General features: G+C 37.2%; 1 long non-coding RNA gene across 3 annotated transcripts in view; it reads left to right on the top strand.

Annotated features, from left to right (window-relative positions):
- Nucleotides 1-20352, top strand: part of LOC123478449 (uncharacterized) — a 40876-nt gene that overhangs the window by 2869 nt on the left and 17655 nt on the right. For all 3 annotated transcript variants that reach the window (XR_006653650.2, XR_006653649.2, XR_006653651.2), the window contains 2 exons: nt 10594-10704; nt 14054-14153. This is a non-coding gene — a long non-coding RNA (uncharacterized lncRNA). The remainder of the gene's footprint in view (nt 1-10593; nt 10705-14053; nt 14154-20352) is intronic.

Raw genomic sequence — 20352 nt, 5'->3', positions numbered from 1 at the left:
AATAATAATGGAAAAGGAAAGTACTTTTAAAATATCTTTCTAACTGAATAGATATAGAATATAAACTACCTGAGGATGAATCATTCATTGCTTTTTTTCTTGAATGTGATGTTAGAACTTTGAAACTATTTCCCAGATGTTACATTCACACAGTAAGAAAAATATTTAAAAAATTTTCAAACTAGGTTGTAAACTTTTACAAGCACATGACATAAAATAAGGCCCTCCTATTTATAGGTGGTGAGATGACAAAGTCAAACTTATGTTGAGTGATCATTTGCCTGTGAAAATTATCATTAGTGTATTTAAGGAAAAATATCAAGATTATAAACTACAAGTGGATACATGGAAAGCTTTGCTGTTAAAATTTAAAAAATCAGATCCAAAAATAAATATTTTGAATTAATTTAAAAAATTGGAAATATGTTCAAAATGTATTTTTTTTACAAATTATAAATGAAAGAATAAGCTACTTAGTATAAAAATGGCACAACAGATAATTCAGAGAAAAATAATTGCAAGTGACTAATTAAAGAACAAAATTAAGCATTACTGGCGGTCCATATTATGGTGAGCTACTCTTGCTAATGGGTGTGCTTCATTACTTAGTGTGTTGGGCTCGGAAATGCTTTTACAGAGCACCCACAGTCAGAGATGCTCAGTTCTTTTCAGCAGAATAGTTCCATTCACTACAAATTTAAAAACATCGGCTTGAAAGATGAGAACAATTTAATTCTTACTGCTATGTTAAAGCTGAGTACCCTCACAGACTTTCTGATGGAATAAGAACTCTTCATTTTACAAAAGGGCAAACTAAAGTCAAGGGGGTGAAGTGATTTGATCCGTCCCTCACAAGTTAGTGGTTCGCTTGGGTGTGATTTGACTCTAGTGGTTCCTGGGGCTTCCCTGAAGGAGATGCAAAGAGGAGGGGAATCTGAGAGTGAAGATGAAGGAGGGCTCTTTAGGCACCCAGGGTGGTCTTCCTTAGCATATTTTTAATTCCCCTTTCTTTTATAATAGGGAATTGTAGCATAATTTTGGCAGGGACACTCTTTCTGAGCTGAGCACCCTGCGTTACCTTCCTCCCTGATGTTGTAGCAGTTAAGAGCCACAGAGAGTGTCACTGTGTCCCAGGCAGTCTGTCCTCGGGGTGGTCGGTGCCATTGTCAGTATGGTGGCTACTTCTGAAGAACAAGCAACCCACCTGGAAGCTCCTCCCTCCACTGCCACCTGTGCCTTTGTGCATGTTCTCAGGTCTAGGATCTGAGTCCCGTGAGAAATATATTCCTAACATTGTGTCCCTATTGCTGAGAGTCCTGGCACTTGGAATAATTCAGACTGTGGCAGGCAAGGGAGATTCTGGCCAGCTGGTGTTGAAAAAGTAGAGTGTTATATTAGGCGTACATTCAGCTCAAACCACTCTTCACTATGGAGACCACAGCAGCAAGACTGGATTCCTGGCATCCAGCATTCTGCGGTTTAACCCCATGGATATATAGGGATAGCAATGTTCAGTTTACTTTCCACAGCCCTTCCCTGGTCAATTGGGCTGGGTTAGCGGTTGCTAGTAGGCAGCCAGAGTTCTGCCCCAGAGCTGGAGCTTGCAGAGTAGCCTTGAGCATAGAGCCAAAGGTCAGCCTCTGAGCACAGTCTTGCATGGGAGTGCTGAGTCTGGGCCTGGTACAGGCCATGTGATGTAGTGCCAGGAAGGATGCAGGGGCATGGCAAAAGATAGGGAAGTCAAGGCACAAAGTCAAATAAGACCAGACATGAGGGATGCTACTGAAAAAACGAAAGAGTGGGAAGAAAGCCTAGACAAGGCAGAAGCCAATTTATAAGTGTCTGTAGCAACTGGGTGACCGTGTGCATGGCATGGGAGGGAGTAGGGATGTTAGGGTCCTTTCACCCTTACCATCTCATTTTGCTTCTCACCATAACCCCTCAAGATGGAGAGTGAACTGAAAGTCAGAGAGGTTAGGTGGCTCGTCCAAGATCACCCATTTAAACAGAAAACACAAAATGTACAGCCTGGATCAAATTTTAGCCAAACCCCTCAAGCCATAATTTCTGTTTGTGACATCACTTCCCCCTCTCTTCTCCTAAAAGCTATTTTAAATTTTTTATTACGACAAAAATTTTATATCAATTTAAAATTTTTGTTTATTTTTATAATGACATTTGGGGGGTCAAAAGAGTGAGGCACAGACACTGGGTATGCTTCAGGCCTCTCCTCTTCCTCAGGATGGCTGGCTCTGTTTTACAGAAAATATCATTTGTAGTCTCCTCAGAATAATACATTTTGAAAGAATGTATGGAATAAATCAGCTACCTTTCACTAAGATTATGCCTGCATGTATCTTTCCTTTAAACTGTCTTGATTAATATCTTCCCATGTCTATATGCTAATGTCTCTGGGTTTTTTATTTTGAGTCCCAATATCCATGTTCAGATTTTCTCAGTGGGACTCTGAGGAGATGTGAACCTCAAGATTCTGACAGTTCTATCAATATAACTTTTTAAGGAATTTCAGGGAGCTCAAGTCCTGTATGAACTTATTGAGGCACTACTGTATGCGTTTCCCCGGCCTGAAAATAATAGCTATGTGTCGTCACTAATATTTATTGAGCATTTCTCTATGCCATACACCATGTGAAAAAATGTTTATACTTTAGCTCATTTAATCATCACAATTATGCTATCAAGTATTATATTCAATTTACATGTGAAGAATCTGAGGCTCAGAGAGGTCAGATCACCATCTGAAGCTAAGGCAGTAATTGCCCAGACAGGGTTTGAAGTGGACCTGCTCACCTCCGTAGCCCATGCTCCATTGCGCACAGTGAGGAGAAAGAAAAGAAAAAGATAGGAGCTTAACTACAACAAAAATCTAGTGAAAGTGAAGAAAGATACCTTAGAACTTTGGGAGGATTTCTAGAAATGCACATCTCACCTTATTCTGTTTTAAAGAACAGAATAAAACAAAAGAATGAGCTCTAATGATTTCTCCCTGCATTATGTAGGGAGAATTAGTTGTGTTTCCTAGTTCCTGGAGATGTGGTTTTGTAATTTTTTGTTCATTGGTTTAGTTGTTTTTCTCCTCTAGGTAAACTGAAGTGACCTGTAAAATAGCAAAGGGCTGTGCAACATGTAGAATGGCAATTCTCCACACAAGTAGGAGCTAGTGGCTGTGAGTGAACAGAAAGTAGTGGCTACATCAGCTGTTGGTCTGCGCAATTGTAAGGAAAATGACTGACTCTGGAAATTCCAATTCATGCTTTCCAGTTTTTCTTCGAATATTGAGGAAAGAAACAAACTTCATATTTACTGAAAAAAATTGGACCAAGAATTATGCTAGTTAATTTTTCACAAAGAGTTCCACTCTATTGCCCTCAGAAAACCTTGTGTGAAATGCCTTACTGTGTCCATTTTATTGAAGAGAAATGCAAGATCCTGTGGTTAGAATCTGACACACCCAGGAGTCAAATGCATGCTGTTCTGATTCCATGAAATCATTAGCAATGTGGAAATTTCATGGCTACACTATCTGACTCCCAAGGTCATCTTCAAACTTCTAGTGGAATCTGAGCAATCTCAGGTGAAATAAAGTTATGAAACATTTTCCCAATTTCTCCAGAGTAATTCAGTTGAAATATTACACATGGAAAACTACACATAATGGTTATTGATTTTGTTTACATTTATAAAACCCAAAGCAAATTTCAATGGTGACTCTTTCCATGTTTTAAACTGCCAATAAGATATCCAAGCACACAGTAGGCACAATATGTTTTGGATAAACTGAACTGAACCCCAAGTCTCCGTCTCCTAAGAACCAGTAGTCTCTCTGATATAGGAAAATGTAAGAATCCATATGTGATCTGTATTGCAACTTCATCTGCCATTCTGAATTCCAGTCCATCTGCAGATTTCCGCCCCTCTGAAGGGCCTTTTGTTCAACATTTCTCGTGCTATGCCTTTATTAGAAAGCCTACAAAGGCTCTTTTTTGTCTAACTTCTTATATTTAAACTTTTTCCCTTAGCTTTCAAAGTCTTTAATAATCTATCCTACTATAAGCAGCCAACCTGAGATACAGCACAGAAAGAAACATTTGAGTGAGAATAGAAAGAAAGGGAAGCAGAATTTGACTATTGTGAAAGTTTGTGGCTTTAAAATTCCTGGCGTGAGTCACGTGTTACTGTTCCAGCTCTCTGAGTGATATGCCTGTGCCTTGTTAGTCTGTAGGAAAAACGCTCTGCTTTTCTCACTTAACCTTTCTCCACTTTCTCCATCTCTCTTCATATACAGGTCATTCTCTTTGGACATCACTGTCCACTAATGGAAAGATCCCTTTCAACCCCCAAAATTCGTCCTTATGCTCTCTTCTACAATATCCTTCGATCAATACCCTTGGTCTGTTTGGACCCTAAACACAGGATATGAAGAAGGGGATTTTTATAAAGTTAAGTCCAACATACCTAACAAAAACGAGGTGGAGAGATACCACTGTAGTAGGAATGAGTCCCTGCCTATTCAAAAATATACAAAGCCCAGATTTGCTCCGGAATTAATTTTGACTCCCAGATATTCGTTAAATTGAGAACATCAGTTCTGAAAGAAAAATTTTAGATTCAAGCAGGCACTGCCAGATTTGGCTGAGAGAAAAGATGGGCGAGTCTGTGTCCTTTCTGCTCCTTTTGTTGTTGTTGTTGTCGTCACAGATTAGTATAGTTTAGCCAACAGGTCTACACTGGATGTCCAAGTGACTTTCCATAAAATTGCCATCTGAATTTCATGTAGTAGGATTTTGGATGGAGGCAAATAAACACTACTATGTCCAAGCTATAGCATGGATATATGGTATGTTGGGAATGGCTCTAGGTTTACTTAAAAAGAGGTAAAGGTAAAAAACAAACAAATGAAAACCCCAAAATCCAAAGAGCTAACATTTATCAAACATAGGTCATATGTCAAAATTCTAAATACTCGGCAGTAAGTATTAAGTCCTGACAAACTTCTCAGAGGCATCTTCTATTCTTTCTTCATCACAGAGATGAGGAAACTAAGACTCAGGCAGGTTACGTAATATGTCCAAAGTCACACACTTATGAGTGAATGTTACTGTAGTGCTTATGTATGAAGTCAAGGTCACACAAATAATTTGTATGGAAGTTTATATCTGAATATTCCTATTCCCAGATATTTGTCTCTCCCCAGCCAATATTGTGGTTGGCAGAATCCTACTGGTATTTCACATTTCTGCTGGCCTTCCTTGTTTCTCTAGACTCTTTCCCAAAGATGAGCAGAGTTAAATATTCCCTATTCTTTGCTCTCAAGCACTACACACAGCTTACAAAAGCACACATCCCACTGTTTAGTTAGTTCTCCCCTGCCTGCTATTCTGTGACTTCGCTGAGTACGGGAAGTATTGTGTGATTTCCCAACATTTCTTTATGATCATCAGCACCATTACTATTGTTATAATTATTGTCACTGATATTGTTATTACTTTAATAATTAGAGATGAGCACAATATCTGTTTTGAAAAGGCTCAATGTTTGTGTATTAAATGGACAGTCTATTTTAAAATAATTTTTTACACAGTTAATACTTTACTGAAAATGTGAGAACTTCTGACTTATTCTCATTTTTCTTGATTGACTGGATTTTCGAGATGTGTTTGCTTTGGAGTCCACCTAGTTCTGCTGCCAAGTGGCAGTTTTTCTAAGTACAGGAAACATGCCTTGTCTACTCGCATTACACTGGTCCCCAGATCACCATAGGTTCTTAATAAATCTCCATTCTAATCAGCTTTTGAAAATGGGTTTAGTGTTTTACTGCAGTCAGTTATGCAGACAGCGATCACCAGGGCTTTCTCGGTAGCTACACAACCTCCCCAGAATTGCATTTCTCTCCTTAGTTCCATTTCCCTACAAGGCCGAAGCCCTTCAGAGCCATATGTTGCAGTCAAATTGTGCTTTCCCCTAGTAGCAGGATATCATTTTTTTAAACACCATGTTATTTACAGGCCCCTTGTTTATACAAGAAAACTAGGAGTCTTACACATGTTAGCAATTGTAGCTCCAGCAGCTAAAGATTTACTACAGGAAAGCGTAGGTTTACAAGCTTTCAGGACTCATCTCTTAACTTCCTGGTAATGTAACAGGAGTACGTCTGTGCCTGAACCCTGTGCGAGCTCCAGAGGTGGGTGTGCATTTGTGTGTGCGTAGCTCTGACCTGGTACATACTCTAAGAGAAAGATGCATTTAAATTTAGTTATGTCTTTAATATTTTTACTTGTGCTACACATTTGTGATTATTGTTTTCCCTGGCAAACATAGCCTTCATTACAAAATCTAGTCATGAAATGGAAATGCTTTGGAGATAAGGCTGAGGCTCTGTCAGAGCACTTAACCACAGGTGTAAAGATGTTGTGATTAAAAAGAGACTGCACATTTAAGTAGGAGTAATTAGAAATGAATTCTTAATTGCAAAGTTACACAAGCTTTTATGCTTTGCTTTCTGATTCTAAGTCTTTGAAAAGTGCTATATAAATGCAAATTGCTTGTCACATCATTCGTGCCATGTACTCATGACACTGAAAACGTGCATTTATACTGAGCAAAGTTTAATAATAAAACACTAAATATAAAGTATTTATTAAATAGAGCTACATATCCATCAGCCAAGAAAAGTGCGTTTCTATTTTTTTCTTTTTAACATGTACCTGTGCTGATGAGATGCAAGTTCTGTCTTTACATTTGATTAAGAGAACGAAGTATAAAAATAAAACACTTCAAACTGATTAAACTATGAAACCATAAACAGTTTTTTAAGATGTTTTTATTGTAGCTTAACAGTATTTAAACCAGGCAGTTCCCGGATGTGAATGACATGCTCGTTGCAGGACATTCACTGCCTACTGGTGACTTAGAGACTTTCTTCCAAGACTCAGAGGTGGTAATTTATGAGAATATCCTCTGCCTATGAATATTTTACCCTTGTTTTGACTCCCACATCAAAAGCTTGGGTTGTACACTATGAAAGGTAACTTCCATGAACACCAAGGTTTAAATCCACATGGGAGAGCAGTAAGAGCCCAATCCTCACATCAGTTCTGCTTCTACCTACACCTTTATGTTTCATGTATGTCTCGACTATATATATATTCAGGGCAGTGCTTCTCAGTCATTGATGTGTCATTATGTCATTCAGGGATCTTTTGAAAGTGTAGATTCTGATACAATAGATTTGAGATGAAGAATGAGATTTTGAATTTCTAAAAATCTTTCTTGTGATGAAGATGCTTTTGGTCTATAGACCAGAATTTGGAAGAGGGTTTTTGGGTAGCAGTCTGCCAACCTTTTCTGTAAAGAACCAGAGAGTAAACATTATAACCTTTGCAGGCCATACGGTGTGTGTTGCAACCAGTCAACTCTACCACTAAAGCACATAACCAGTCATGCTTAGTTCATCAGTGGATCAGCATGGCTGTCTTCCAATAAAACTTCATTTACAAAAGCACCATGCACAAAAATAAACTCAAGATGCATAAAAGACTTAAATGTAAGTAAGTCATGACACCATAAAAGTCCTACAGGAGAACATAGACTGGAAAATTTCAGATACTCCATTCAGCAATACTTTCACCAATATGTCCCCTAGAACAAGGAATATAAAGGAGAGACTAAACAAATGGGGCATCTAATTAAAAAACTTCTGCATGGATAAAGGAAACATCAGTAAAATGAAAAGGGACTAACCATGAGGGAAAATATATTTGGCAATGATAACTTGGACAAGGGTGTGATCTCCAAAATATATAAAGAACTCACACAACTCTACTCCAGGAAGACAAATAACCCAATTAAAAAATGAGCGAAAGACTTGAACAGACACTTCTCCAAGGAGGACATATAGAGGACCCAGAGACACATGAAAGGATGCTCAGCATCACTAGCCATCAGAGAGATGCAAATTAAAACCACAAGGAGATACCACTTCACATCAGTCAGAACAGTCATCATAAACAAATCAACAAACAATAAGTGCTGGTGAGGTTGTGGAGAAAAGGGAAGCCTAGTACACTGTTGGTGGAAATGCAGACTGGTGCAGCCACTATGGAAATCAGTATGGAATTTCCTCAGAAAACTAAAAGTGGAACTGCCTTTTACTGACCAATTCCATTGTTGGAATTATACCCTAAGAATCCTGAAACACCAATTCAAAAGAACCAAAGCACCCCAATGTTCATAGCAGCACCATTTTCAATAACCGAGTGCTGGAAACAGCCTACGTGCCCATCAGTAAATGAGTGGATCACAAAACTATGGTACATTTACACAATGGAATAGTACACAGCAGAAAGAAAAAAGGAGCTCCTATCCTTCATGACAGCATGGATGGATCTGGAGAGCATTATGCTAAGTGAAATAAACCAGGTGGTGAAAGACAAATACCATATGATCTCACCTATAAGTGCACCCTAATGAACAAAACTAACAAGTGAGCAAAATAAGACCAGAGACATGGAAATAAATAACAAACTGACAGTGACCAAAGGGGAGGGAGGAGGGTGGTAACAAAGGAAAAAAGACGAAGGGTCAAGTCAAGGAACTTGTATAAAGGACACATGGACAAAGACAATGGCGGGTGGGGGGAGGATTGAAAGCGGAAGGTTGGAGTGGGTAGGGCAGGAGAGAGTAATGGGGGAAATGGGGACAACTGTAACTGAACAACAACAACAAAATTTTTTAAGCTTTATTTACAAAAATAAGAGGAGAGAGGATATAGTTTTGGGACTGTAGTTTGCCAATACCTGCTTTAGGGAACTATGGGAGTTCTCCCAAGCAACTAATCTATACTCTAAATTTGTATCTCTTCAGAGTTAACAGAGCAGAGGCTAAAGTAAGTTTTTGAATGATCCTCAATGACCATCAGGCTCTGGAATTTCTAAATATAAATGTGTTTGGCCCTTTTTGCATTTATCTGTCTTCCATTTTCTTCTCCTCCTGATATCTTCATTTCATTTCCCATGTTAAGGCAACGTAAATCCAGACAACATTTAATATATACATAGGATCCTCAAGAGACTCCTCGAAGAGTAGGGTTTTGGAGTAATGGAGTTCCTTTACTCATTGGGTGATCTCTTCCTTGTTTAGTTTTCTACCTGGAATAATCCAAATTATCAAATAAAGCCACACAGTGAAGCAGGCTGCGTGGAACACCAAGGTTCAAATGTTTGATTAGGTTAACCCCATCCAATCCTTTTCCCCTAAATCAGGATCAGAGTTCCCCTTCTGGACGTCACTTTTTGTCTTCCCAATTACCTAGCCTTCCTCAGTTCTTCTAATGGCTGTATCATTTGACAGCCACAGCGCTGACATTTCATTAAATTGATCAGGTAGTCAGGTTTACATGATCTATCCCAGAATGAGCAACCTCAGTACCAATTTCTAAAGTATCCTTTATTTTTTTTCCTACATGGCAGGGGAAATAAAATTAAGGAACGTGTCAAATTGCATTAGAAATATTTAAGGTTGATAACTGTTAGAACTGTTAATATTGCAATATGGTAGGCCATTAACATGATATTTTAGTAATTTGACTACTAAATAGTCAAGAATTTTGAAAGAATTTACATATAATTCTGCCTTAAATATAAGATATAGCAGTTAAACAGTGTTGGTAGAAATAATGGATTAGAACAGTAAGATAAGCTATAGCCTGATGGCCAATACCACCCACTTTCTGTTTGTATACACCCAGCAAGTCAAGACAGTTGTGTGTGTGTGTTACTGTTTTAAATGGTTGAAAAAGGAAAAATGAATAATATTTCATAACACATGAAAATCACATAAAATGGAAATTTCAGGTTCCATAAAGTAGGTAGTATTGGCACACAGCTGTACCTGTTTGTTTGTGTACCTCATCTTATCTACAGCTATGCTTTGCCCCACGATGGCAGACTGATTAGCGGCAACAGGCTATGTGACTCTCAAAGCCTAAACCATTTACTATCTGTCCATTTGCAGAGAAAAGCATGGCAAGCTTGAGGTTACATTAGAATCTCAAATATCTCATGACTTATGTCTATGTACTTCACTAAAACTTAATTACCCTTGACCTAACTTAATTAGTTAAAACAAAGCATCTAACTTTGAGCACAGTGGAAGCGGTGTTTGGAGGAATGGAACAAAGAAATTGGTCAGGGTATCTGGATTTGGTCTAGTTCACAATGTGATAACAGTTTTATAAACACCAACACGACACACGCTCACTGTTTGCCGGGCACTGTGCTGAGAGCTTAGTGAGCCCTACGGTTCCCGTCACAACCAGTCAATGGGAATTGTCTGTCACTACCTCAGGAAGCATGTGAAATGGGTCATATCATCATCCTCATTTTGGAGAGGAGGATTTGAGAGTTAGGTTAAATAACTTGCCTAGTGTCACCCAAGCAGCAAGTGGCAAAGCCAAGAAGTGAACAGGGATAATTTGACTCTGGAGATCAATATTTTAACCATAAATACAGTTATCCAATATTTTGCAAATATAGTGCCAACTTCCTCATACACGTTTTGATCATTCACTAATAGGTATGTGGGCAACTCTCCATTTGCTCGTGATCTCGTGGTCTGGTGGCCTGAATGCGGTCTTGATTAGTCTGAGATGAGATGGAATTCCTGTAGATTATTATCGTCACTGAGGTGCGTACTTCTTTTAACATTGATTCTTGTATTTTGTTGTGTTTGAATGATTGTAAATGAAAATGAAAGCAGGCAGGTTGAAGTTTAATCCAAGTAAAATGAAAGCTTTTGGAGAATCTGAAGAGTATCCTTTCTACACCAAATTAAAGTTTTCAGACAACAGAAATAATTTATTTATTTATTTAATAATTTAGCTGTCTCAAAAAGTGAAAATTTACATTATATTTTTCATAGCATACAAGTTGTTACTTTTTTCTTTATCTGGTTGTCTCATTACGATTCTTAAGGCTGATAACCTTTACTTTAATATGTATTTTACAGTATGACATTTATGCCTGTATGCGTACGTAAAATCAGGTGAGCAGGGGGAATACTCAGGGCTTTCATTACTGAAATAGATGTGTCACCGGCTTTACTTGCGCCAAAAAATTCGCTAGCACAGAGAACAATAGGATAGGTGTGTAAAGCAATTAACAGTATCAAGGCCTGTATAATTACTTGATTTCTGAGCTAGCTACTGTAGAGTGGATTATTTATTTACCCTTGACTTATTTTACTGTACTGGTGGGATTTCCTAGGGCTTAGAGAGAGTACAGTCTTCTGATAGTAGACATTGTCTTTATAAAGTCCACAGTTGGAGTTAAAATTCATTGGGATATTTGTCTTTCTCTGTCCGACTTGCTTCACTTAGCATAATACCCTCTAGTTCACTTCAGAAGGTATATAAAGGTCTGATCACTTGGCTGTACACCTGAAACCAATATAATATTGTATGCTAACAGTAATTGAAAAATACATTTTAATAAATAAATAAAATCTATTAGGATAGGTGTGGGGTACACTGCAGATTAAATATGTTCTTCTGTTTGGAGACGAAGAAATAACAAGGAGAGTGCTTTGAATTCTTTATATATTTTCCCCTTATGGTGTCATAGACTTTTTCTGCTGACCTTCAGGCAAGTCTATTTACCATGGACTTTGCCTAAATAATTGATGGGGATCTTTTGAGCGGGTAATTGGGCATTCAGTTGGAAGCTTTATTTTGACAGTGGGCTAATAGGTTAATTCTGTATTCAGAAATGCATTCCATAGTGTAGACATTTCTTTTTAAAATAATGAGTTGTCAAATCAATTAACATTTTCCAGGCATTTTGCTTTCTTCCTATGGCAGGCGCTTTTGGTAAACAGATTGTGTTGCTTAACTGTAGTCACTTCTTCATCCCCAGCAGAAATCTTGTTTCTCCTCTAAGAGAAACTTAAATGTGATATTTATAATTCACGTGAAGGCTCTGGGAGCTAGCACCAAGTCATTATGATTATATTCAGATGATAAAAAAATGAAGTCTAACAGAGCTTGCTTATTATTGTAGGCCTCAAGTGCAGCATTATTGAAATTCAAGCCACACTGCCCTCTGCTCTGCGAAACTGGCCAAAGGGCAAAGAACTGTCTCCAGGGCTATTCATTGATGTACATTAAAGCTTGGTAGAGAACAGATTTCCATTGACAGCATGAAAGGGAAACCAGAGTGTTTTGTGGAAGACCACTCATTTCAATAAAAAATTTCCAAATGATTTCATTAGATAATTGAGGCTTTTCAGATATGAATTTACTGAGAATTAAGACAGAAAGATGAATAGTGACATTTAGTAATGTGTCACCATGAAAGCAGCCTTGGCTCCCACTCTAAAAGTGAACATGTAATTATTAAAGCCCCATTATCTCGTTTCATTATTTTATTAGGGGTCATGGTCTGTTATGTTTCCTGCATCCTGATGAAAATGTGAATAACACAAAGTTAATATTGGATTTGATTTTATTAATCAAAGGAAGATGGCAAACACACACATACACATACCACACCAAATTGCCTTGAGGGAAAACATCAATAAACAAAACAACGCAACTGAGCACAGATGCAAAGCAAGCAGAAAACATTGGGGGCATTAACTATTTTCTCTGCTTCTATGCTTCTTAAAAAGTGATGTCGATTTGTATGAAATAATATCTGTCTTCTTTGGTAAAAAGTATACATTTCTTAGAGAGAGTTAAGAAGAAGCCATTTGAAAGTATTAGTGAAGTGGTTAAAACTACTTTATATTTCTTTAATACTATTCCCTTTTCAAAACTATGAAAGTGAATTTTGTTGCTAACTTGATAAATAATCATGAACATTTGTCATTACATTAGTCACTTATAGTTCTGCCTTAATTCTCTTTAAAATGAATTGTGGACAGTGGTATTTACCCTGTTTAACTCATCGGATAGTGAAAATATTCAAATATCTCTTTAACTATGTCGACATTATTTCAATTTGTTTGCAAGCTATCACAAAATGTTTTAAATAAGCTAACAATTTTCTTGAGATACCCCCAGGCCTGGTTTTCCTTTTATTAGTGGAAGGAGAAAGTAATATTGACCAAATTCAGATCAATTTAGTTAAGCAGTTATTTTTGGTTCTCTCTCAAAGAAAGTAAGGCAAGGGCAAGCAAACATGTATCCATGTTTATGTGTGGCTGACAAAGAACGGGTAAGTGTTCCCAAGCATTAAGGCACTGCTTATCAGTGCCTGACCTGAGGTCCCTTGTCTCTGTGGACCACTAAGTTCCAGTCTACCAACCGAATTTAGTATCTGTCTCTAATTAATGTTTTGCCCTAATGCATTTGAACCATATCCCATTAGACCATTCTACTTAGAGAATTCCTTATTTATTACCAACTAGGTTTTAATTTTCCTTTCAGTCTGCTCCTTGGCATTTCTAATTAGATTATTGAGCACTGAGCTTCTCTCCCTCTCTCTCTCTCTCTTCACTCCCTAAAGAACTTGTTAATTAGCCCAGTTAGGCCCAAAATAAAGCACATTATAGCCAAGTAGGCATCCTGGATAAGATCAGGTGCCTTTCACACTGGACAAAGCCCATCTTCCATTTTCAAATACAGCACTCTCCAAATAACTGAGAAATAAATTGCGGAAAGGTAAAATGAAGTAACACAAGTACAAGTTTTTAATTTAATTACAGTTGACAAACAGTATTCTATTAGTTTCAATTGTACAACAGTGATTAGACATTTATGTGATTTACAAAGTGATCATATAAGTTACAAAGAGGTTGCCCCAATAAGTCTGGTAACCCTCTGACGCCATATTGATTATTACAGTATTATACACTATATTCCCAATACTGTGCTTTACATCCCTAAGACCATTTTACAACCGACAATTTATATGTCTTAATGCCTTCCCCTTTTTCACCCACCCCGCCAAACTCCTCTCATCTGGCAACAATCAATTTGTTCTCTGTATCAGTGAGTTTGCTTGTGTTTTGTATGATTATTTATTTTGTTTTTTAGGTTACACATGTAAGGAAAATCATATGGTATTTGTCTATCTCTGTCTGGCTTATTTCATTTAGCAGAGTGCTCTTCAGGTTCATCCATGGTGCTGTGAATGGTAAGATTTCATTCTTTTTTACGATTAAGTAATATTCCACATCTTTTTTATCCTTTCATTTATTGATGAAGAATTAGTTTGCTTCCATAACTATTGTAAATAATGCTGCAATGAACACAGAGGTGCATATGTCTTTTTGAATTAGTGTTTTGGATTTCTTTGGATAAATAACTGGAAGTGGAAAAGCTGGGTCATAAGGTAGTTCCATTTTTAATTTTTTGAGTGACCTCCATACTGTTTTCCACAGTGGCTGCACCAATCTATATTCCCACCAGTGCACAAGTCTTCTCTTTTCTCAGCATTCTTACTAGCACTTGCTGCTTGTTGATTTATTGATAATAGCCATTCTGACAGGTGTGAGGTAATATTTCATTATGGTTTTAATTTGTACTTAAAAAATGTTATTGAATTTATTGGGGTGACATTCCAAATGTACAATTCTATAATGTGTTATGTGTATATTGTAGTGTGTGTTCACCACCCAAAGTCAAGTCTCCTTCCATCACCATTTATGCCCCCTTTCTCCTTTTCTAACTCCCCTCCCACTCCCTTTCCTTGGTAATCATCATAATGTTGTCTGTGTCTATGAGTTTGTTTGTCTGTCTGTCTGTTTAAGCCCTTTACTGGTTTCATCCAACCCTCTAGACCCTATCCCCTCTGACAGCTGTGAGTCTGTTCTCTGAATCTGTGAGTCTGTTTATATGTTTTTTGTTTAGTTTGTTCATCAGATTCTTCATGTAAGTGAAATCCTATGATATTTGTCTTTTTATGACTGGCTTATTTCACTTAGCATAATACTCTCTAGGTTCATCCATGCCATCACGAAATGTAAGATTTCCTTCTTTTTTATGGGTGAGTAGTATTCCATTGTTAATATACCACAGAATTGTGTGGGGGCTTTTGTATTTTTAATTATATTTTTTCCATTACCATTTGTCCCCTGAAGCCCTCTCCTACCCCCACCCACAGCCCTCCCCCACCACAGTCACCACACTGTTGTCCGTGTCCATGAGTCCTTTTTCTTTTTTTGTTCAATCCCTCCATCCCCGACTGCCTTGCCCAGAGTGTTTTAATCTGCACACAAAATACGGCTTTGGTCTGTTGAAAGCTTTCCATCTTTAAGGAAATTAGTAAATTCCTTTCTCCTTCCTTCCCTTCTTACCAGCCTCTGCATCCTCTCCCTTCCTCACCAAATGTTCTCCCCTTTGTCTCTGGAATAAACTTCTGAACAGCAACAATACAAAACAGCCGTGAAGATTGTACATCTGGAGACTACAAAAAGGGAAGGTGTGGAGAGGACTTGGCAATCAAATTTATATATTTATCGCTTTTATTAGTTTACAAATGAATTTGTTTAGTGAGTTCATGTTATTAAAAGATAGAAAAATGTTTATATTGAGGGACTGTTTCCTACTTAGCTTTTACTTTTCATTTTTTGTGCTTTGTTTAATCTGTAACAACTATGTAATGTTATTATCATTAACATCAGTTAAAAAGTAAAATAACTTTAATATTCATAAGGTGAATTTATTGACCAGGGGAGGTCATATAATCATGGTATTTAAAACGGAAATGTCTCGTCCCCTGCCTTTGGACAATGTCATTATGACCACTCCATATATGAGGCCACTAAGCCCCAAGGGGATAAAAAGAACATATTTGTTCAATTTTCAAATTCAAATTCCATCATAATACATAAATCATCCTAAACTATTCTTCAAACTCATCATTCAATCTCTGCATGAATAATTGTGGTGATAAGAAAATCATAATTCCATTTTTAAAACAATCGTTACAGATGTCAGCTTTATTTTGACCCACAGTTGACTTCCTTCCTAACCCTGATGATCCCAATCATGCTGCTCAAGCCAGATAGTGGCCACACCTGCTTGGTTATTTTTTCAAGGTGATCAGGATCAGAAGTTAATGGGAGGTACTTTGCAATTTAATGTTTCTCATAGGTACATTTTAATGTTTCTTATAAGCATATAAATATTTACCACAAGTAATATTTGTTAGAAGTATTTAAAAGAAGCCATTGCTTCCTTCCTTATCACCAAGACTTGAGTACTTAACTGCTGCCAGTGACTTCCGCTTTATTTCAAATAACACAGTTGAAAAAGAGGCTCTCTAAGAAGTTGCCCTACTTATCATTCTTCGCTATTTAATTATTGTTAGAATGTAAACTTTCTGCTAGCAGAGGTCCTATTGGTCCTGCTCAGAGATATATTTCTAGAAATACTCTGTTCAAAATGGTAACCCTACTCACATGTAGTTACGTAACGTCATATTTCAATACATTAAAATTAAATAAAATTTAAAAATTCAGTCATACTGATTACACAGCAAATCCTCAACAGCCACAGGTGGTTAGTGAATGCCATTCTGGAGGTGACAATATTAGAAAAGTTTCTCCACTGCAGAAAGTTTTACTGGACAACATTGTTTTAGAGCCCAGCACAGTTCCTAGAGAAAAGAAATAAATAATAACTGCGTTAACTTATTTATCAGTCTTTAGGGAGCAGAAATCCCATTTATTTTGTCATTATGCGGGAGTGGATTTTGGATGCCTATACTATAGGAATCTTAGAAAGAAACTTTAATGCAATTGCTGTCCCTTACAATCTACTTCCTAGACCAGAAAGGCATTCAAAAATTATCATATTCTAAGAATAAAATTTCATTTGTCTTTGTGAATATTGATAGGCATTCAGGAAATGGTGGTAGTTGTGAGGACCTAAGTCTATTCAAGCTGCTATATCAAAGCACCACAAACAGAGTGGCTTATAAACAACAGAAATTTATTTCTCAAAGTTCTGGGTGGTGGAAGTCCAAGATCAGAGTGTCAGCTTGGTCAGGGAAGGGCCCTCTTTTGGGTTGCAGATTTCCTCTTGTATCCTCACACATCAGCAGGAACTAGGGCTTCCCATCAGGCTTCCTTCCCGAGTGCACTAGTCCCATTCACGAGGACTCCACCATCGTGACCCAATCTCACTCCAAGGACCTACCACCTAATGCCATAGCTTGGGAGTTAGGTTTCAACATACGAATTTTGGGGAGACAAAAATATTCAGACCACAGCCAGACATTTTACAAATCATACATCTGATTGAACTGTGTTGAAGGAACTCAGCAATAAAAGAATCTGGAGTTTCAAATCCATCATCATTACTTCTTTGGCTAACTAAATAAGTGGAGGGGAAAGCCTTGAATCAAATACGAGAGTTTAAGATAATGGAAAAGGGACTATAGAAGAAAATTATTAAAGAGAGATGTTTAAAATGAATTGTTCTGTCCCTAACTTTCTCTCATTCTACTTTTTTTCCATTAAATTTCCAAAAGCTAGTTCAAGTTTAAGGCTTGTCACTCCATATTTAGCTCACAGTGCGTTCTTTTGATACAACATCCCCGTGTTAATACACAATATTGTGTCCTGGCCACAGACTCCAACATGATAGAATTTATTATTTCTGTCATTGATGAAATTTAACCAGGTATATGTATTTGTTTACTGTATAGAACTGCTTTCTTTTTGGGTATAATATTGAATCAAGGAGAAGGAAGTGATGAGGTTGTTTCAACATGGTGCTTGTAATCTGAAGAGAACATCTCCTTCAGTCACAAATTAAGAACCATAATTGAAGCATGACAATAAAAAAACCCCACTCATTAATCTTAATCTTAGTGTTCTCTCATGTAAGAAATTCTCTAATCTAGTGGGAATGTTAAAACAAGAGAAAATCAATTGAATGGTGGCTCTGAAGTCATTTAGCCAAAATTCCTCACTGGACAGAAGAAGAATCGGAATCACCAGAGCTCTTCCTTAGTCTCCACAGTGACGTCCAGAGTCCTTGACATTTTCATAGATGCTAGATAAAGAGAATTTTTGAAATGCATTCTTGTATCAACAGATGTTTATTGAGAACTTGTAAGTGTCAGGCTTTTATTTAAAGGTGAGAGTTTTAAAGAACATAGAAGTTAGTTAATTCCATTGATTTTCCCTATCTCAGTGACATACTTTGCAGTATCTACTCTTATCAAAGATAATTCAATTCTTTATGACTTAGAAGTGTCTACTTCATCTTGTTTAATTGATGTATTACAAAGTAACACTCACAAGATTTCAACAATAAAACACAATGTTAAGCTAGTAATTGCTCTAAATATTTAACAAAACTTTGCTCTGAAAGAATTATATTCATTAATGTTTCCCTGGAGCAAGGTTGGCCAACCATGCAAGTTGCTGACTCTTTACACTTCAGCTCTGAAACACAAGATAGCTACTTAGAAACCAATTTTGGTTGGAGAACATGTAAATGCTTTCGTTCATTTACTCTTTCATGCAACAGATATTAATTCAGTACTTAATATTTAGGCACTGAAGTAGATCTTGAGGTCAACATGAACAAAACAAACATTCCTTTTCTCCAAGAGCTTACATTTCAGTAGAAAGAGTCATAACATTTAAAATAAATATAATATATATATATGTATAGAAATTTAGATGTGTTAGAAGATGCTAATTGGCAAAGAGTATTTAGATGGAGCAAGGTGAGGAGAGTTAGGAATTGCATGTTAGTTGGTGGGGGTAACATTTAAATAGAATGGTCAGAGTTGGCCTTTTTAGTGTCTTCTAGCAAGTACATGAAGAAGAGCGAGTCACCCATGATGAAATTTTGAAACAGTACTGGACAGAAAGAACTACAAATATTAATATTTTAATATAAGAATGTGCCATGGCTTGTGTGGCTCAGTGGATTGAGTGCTGGCCTGTGAACCAACAGATCACCAATTCAGTTCCCAGTCAGGGCACATGCCTGGGTTGCAGTCTGGTCCCTGGTGGGGGGGGGGGGCGGTGTGAGAGGCAACCATACACTGATGTTGCTCTCCCTCTTTTTCTTCCTCCTTTCCCTTCTGTCTAAAAATAAATAAATAAAATATCTAAAAAACAAGAAAAAGAAATGTACCTAGTTTGAGGAGTACTCAAGAGGCCAGAGGAACTGGAACAGAATGAGTGACAGAGAGAACAAGAAGTGCTGAGATCAGAGAGGTAGCAGGTGTCAGGTCACAAAATCATTTCGAGGGCTTTGATCTCTCTCAGTGTGAAATGTGGAGCCACTTTGGGGCCTTGCCAGAGGAAAAGGATGGTCACGATTCCCATTTTTACTTAAATGTTGTAGGGACAAATTATGTTTATTTGCTCATCCATAATAAATCTTGTGTAAACTGCATTTTAAATTAGGTATGGAACTTGCATTCAAGTTACACTGTTCGTTCAATAATATACATTTATCAAACACATTCTATATACCCTAGTAGAAACACGTTATGCCAGATTTAATGCTTTTTGAACATTTACTTCTAGTTTAGATATTCATATTTCTAATTAGATATTACTTGTGTGAAGCTTTTCAGTAAGCATGTCACCAAGGAAGAAAGGCAGATCTAAAAAAAATCAGGCAATGGGCTCACTGTTGTTCTTACTTTTCTACAACAACCTGTTTTAGATGAAATTTTACAAGAGTTTACTGTAAGTAGGTTTTCACTGCTACTTTTATGTCTGATCCAGAAGAACCTGGAGAGAAATAATTAGCTGGAAAATATCCTTTAAGAAACAGGTAAGGACAACCCTAATTTTTCTTAAGGGATCTGTCAACAAAGCTGGTTTGTATCATTTCTACAGAACGCATATTGGGGGGAAATTATCCCGACAAAGCCAAACCATCACTAACAGGGCAATCTGACAATATGAATCTATTCTGAGACATCTGCAAATTGTTTTCACCTTGAATTTTCTGTCAAATCAATCTAGGATAACTGGCTATCATTAGCATGACCATGTACTTCAGGATAAGGAGGAAGCAAGTTTCTGCAAAGAAAAGGCATATAATACTAACACATCCTTACTCGAAAAATTGTATTCCTTAAATGCGTTGTGCTTTCACAGCACTGTGTGATCTGATCTGACTTCCTTCATACTCTTTTATTACTCTTTATTTATAGAGTACTTGAACAGTAGTGTAATATATCACAAAAAGACTGGTTTTAATTAGTTGCCTCCTGCCTGTGTTCAAATTCTGGCTCATTCATGGGTAGTTTGAGAATCTTGGGGAAATTTTGGAACCTTTCTTAATCTTCTCCCCTATATAAGGGGATTATGCTATCAGTCTTTAACCATGTTTCAGAAGAGATAATTAAT

The sequence above is a fragment of the Desmodus rotundus genome, chromosome 2 (genome assembly GCF_022682495.2).
Source record: "Desmodus rotundus isolate HL8 chromosome 2, HLdesRot8A.1, whole genome shotgun sequence".
NCBI classification, from domain to species: domain Eukaryota; kingdom Metazoa; phylum Chordata; class Mammalia; order Chiroptera; family Phyllostomidae; genus Desmodus; species Desmodus rotundus.
This window is presented reverse-complemented; position numbering and strand designations above follow the sequence as displayed.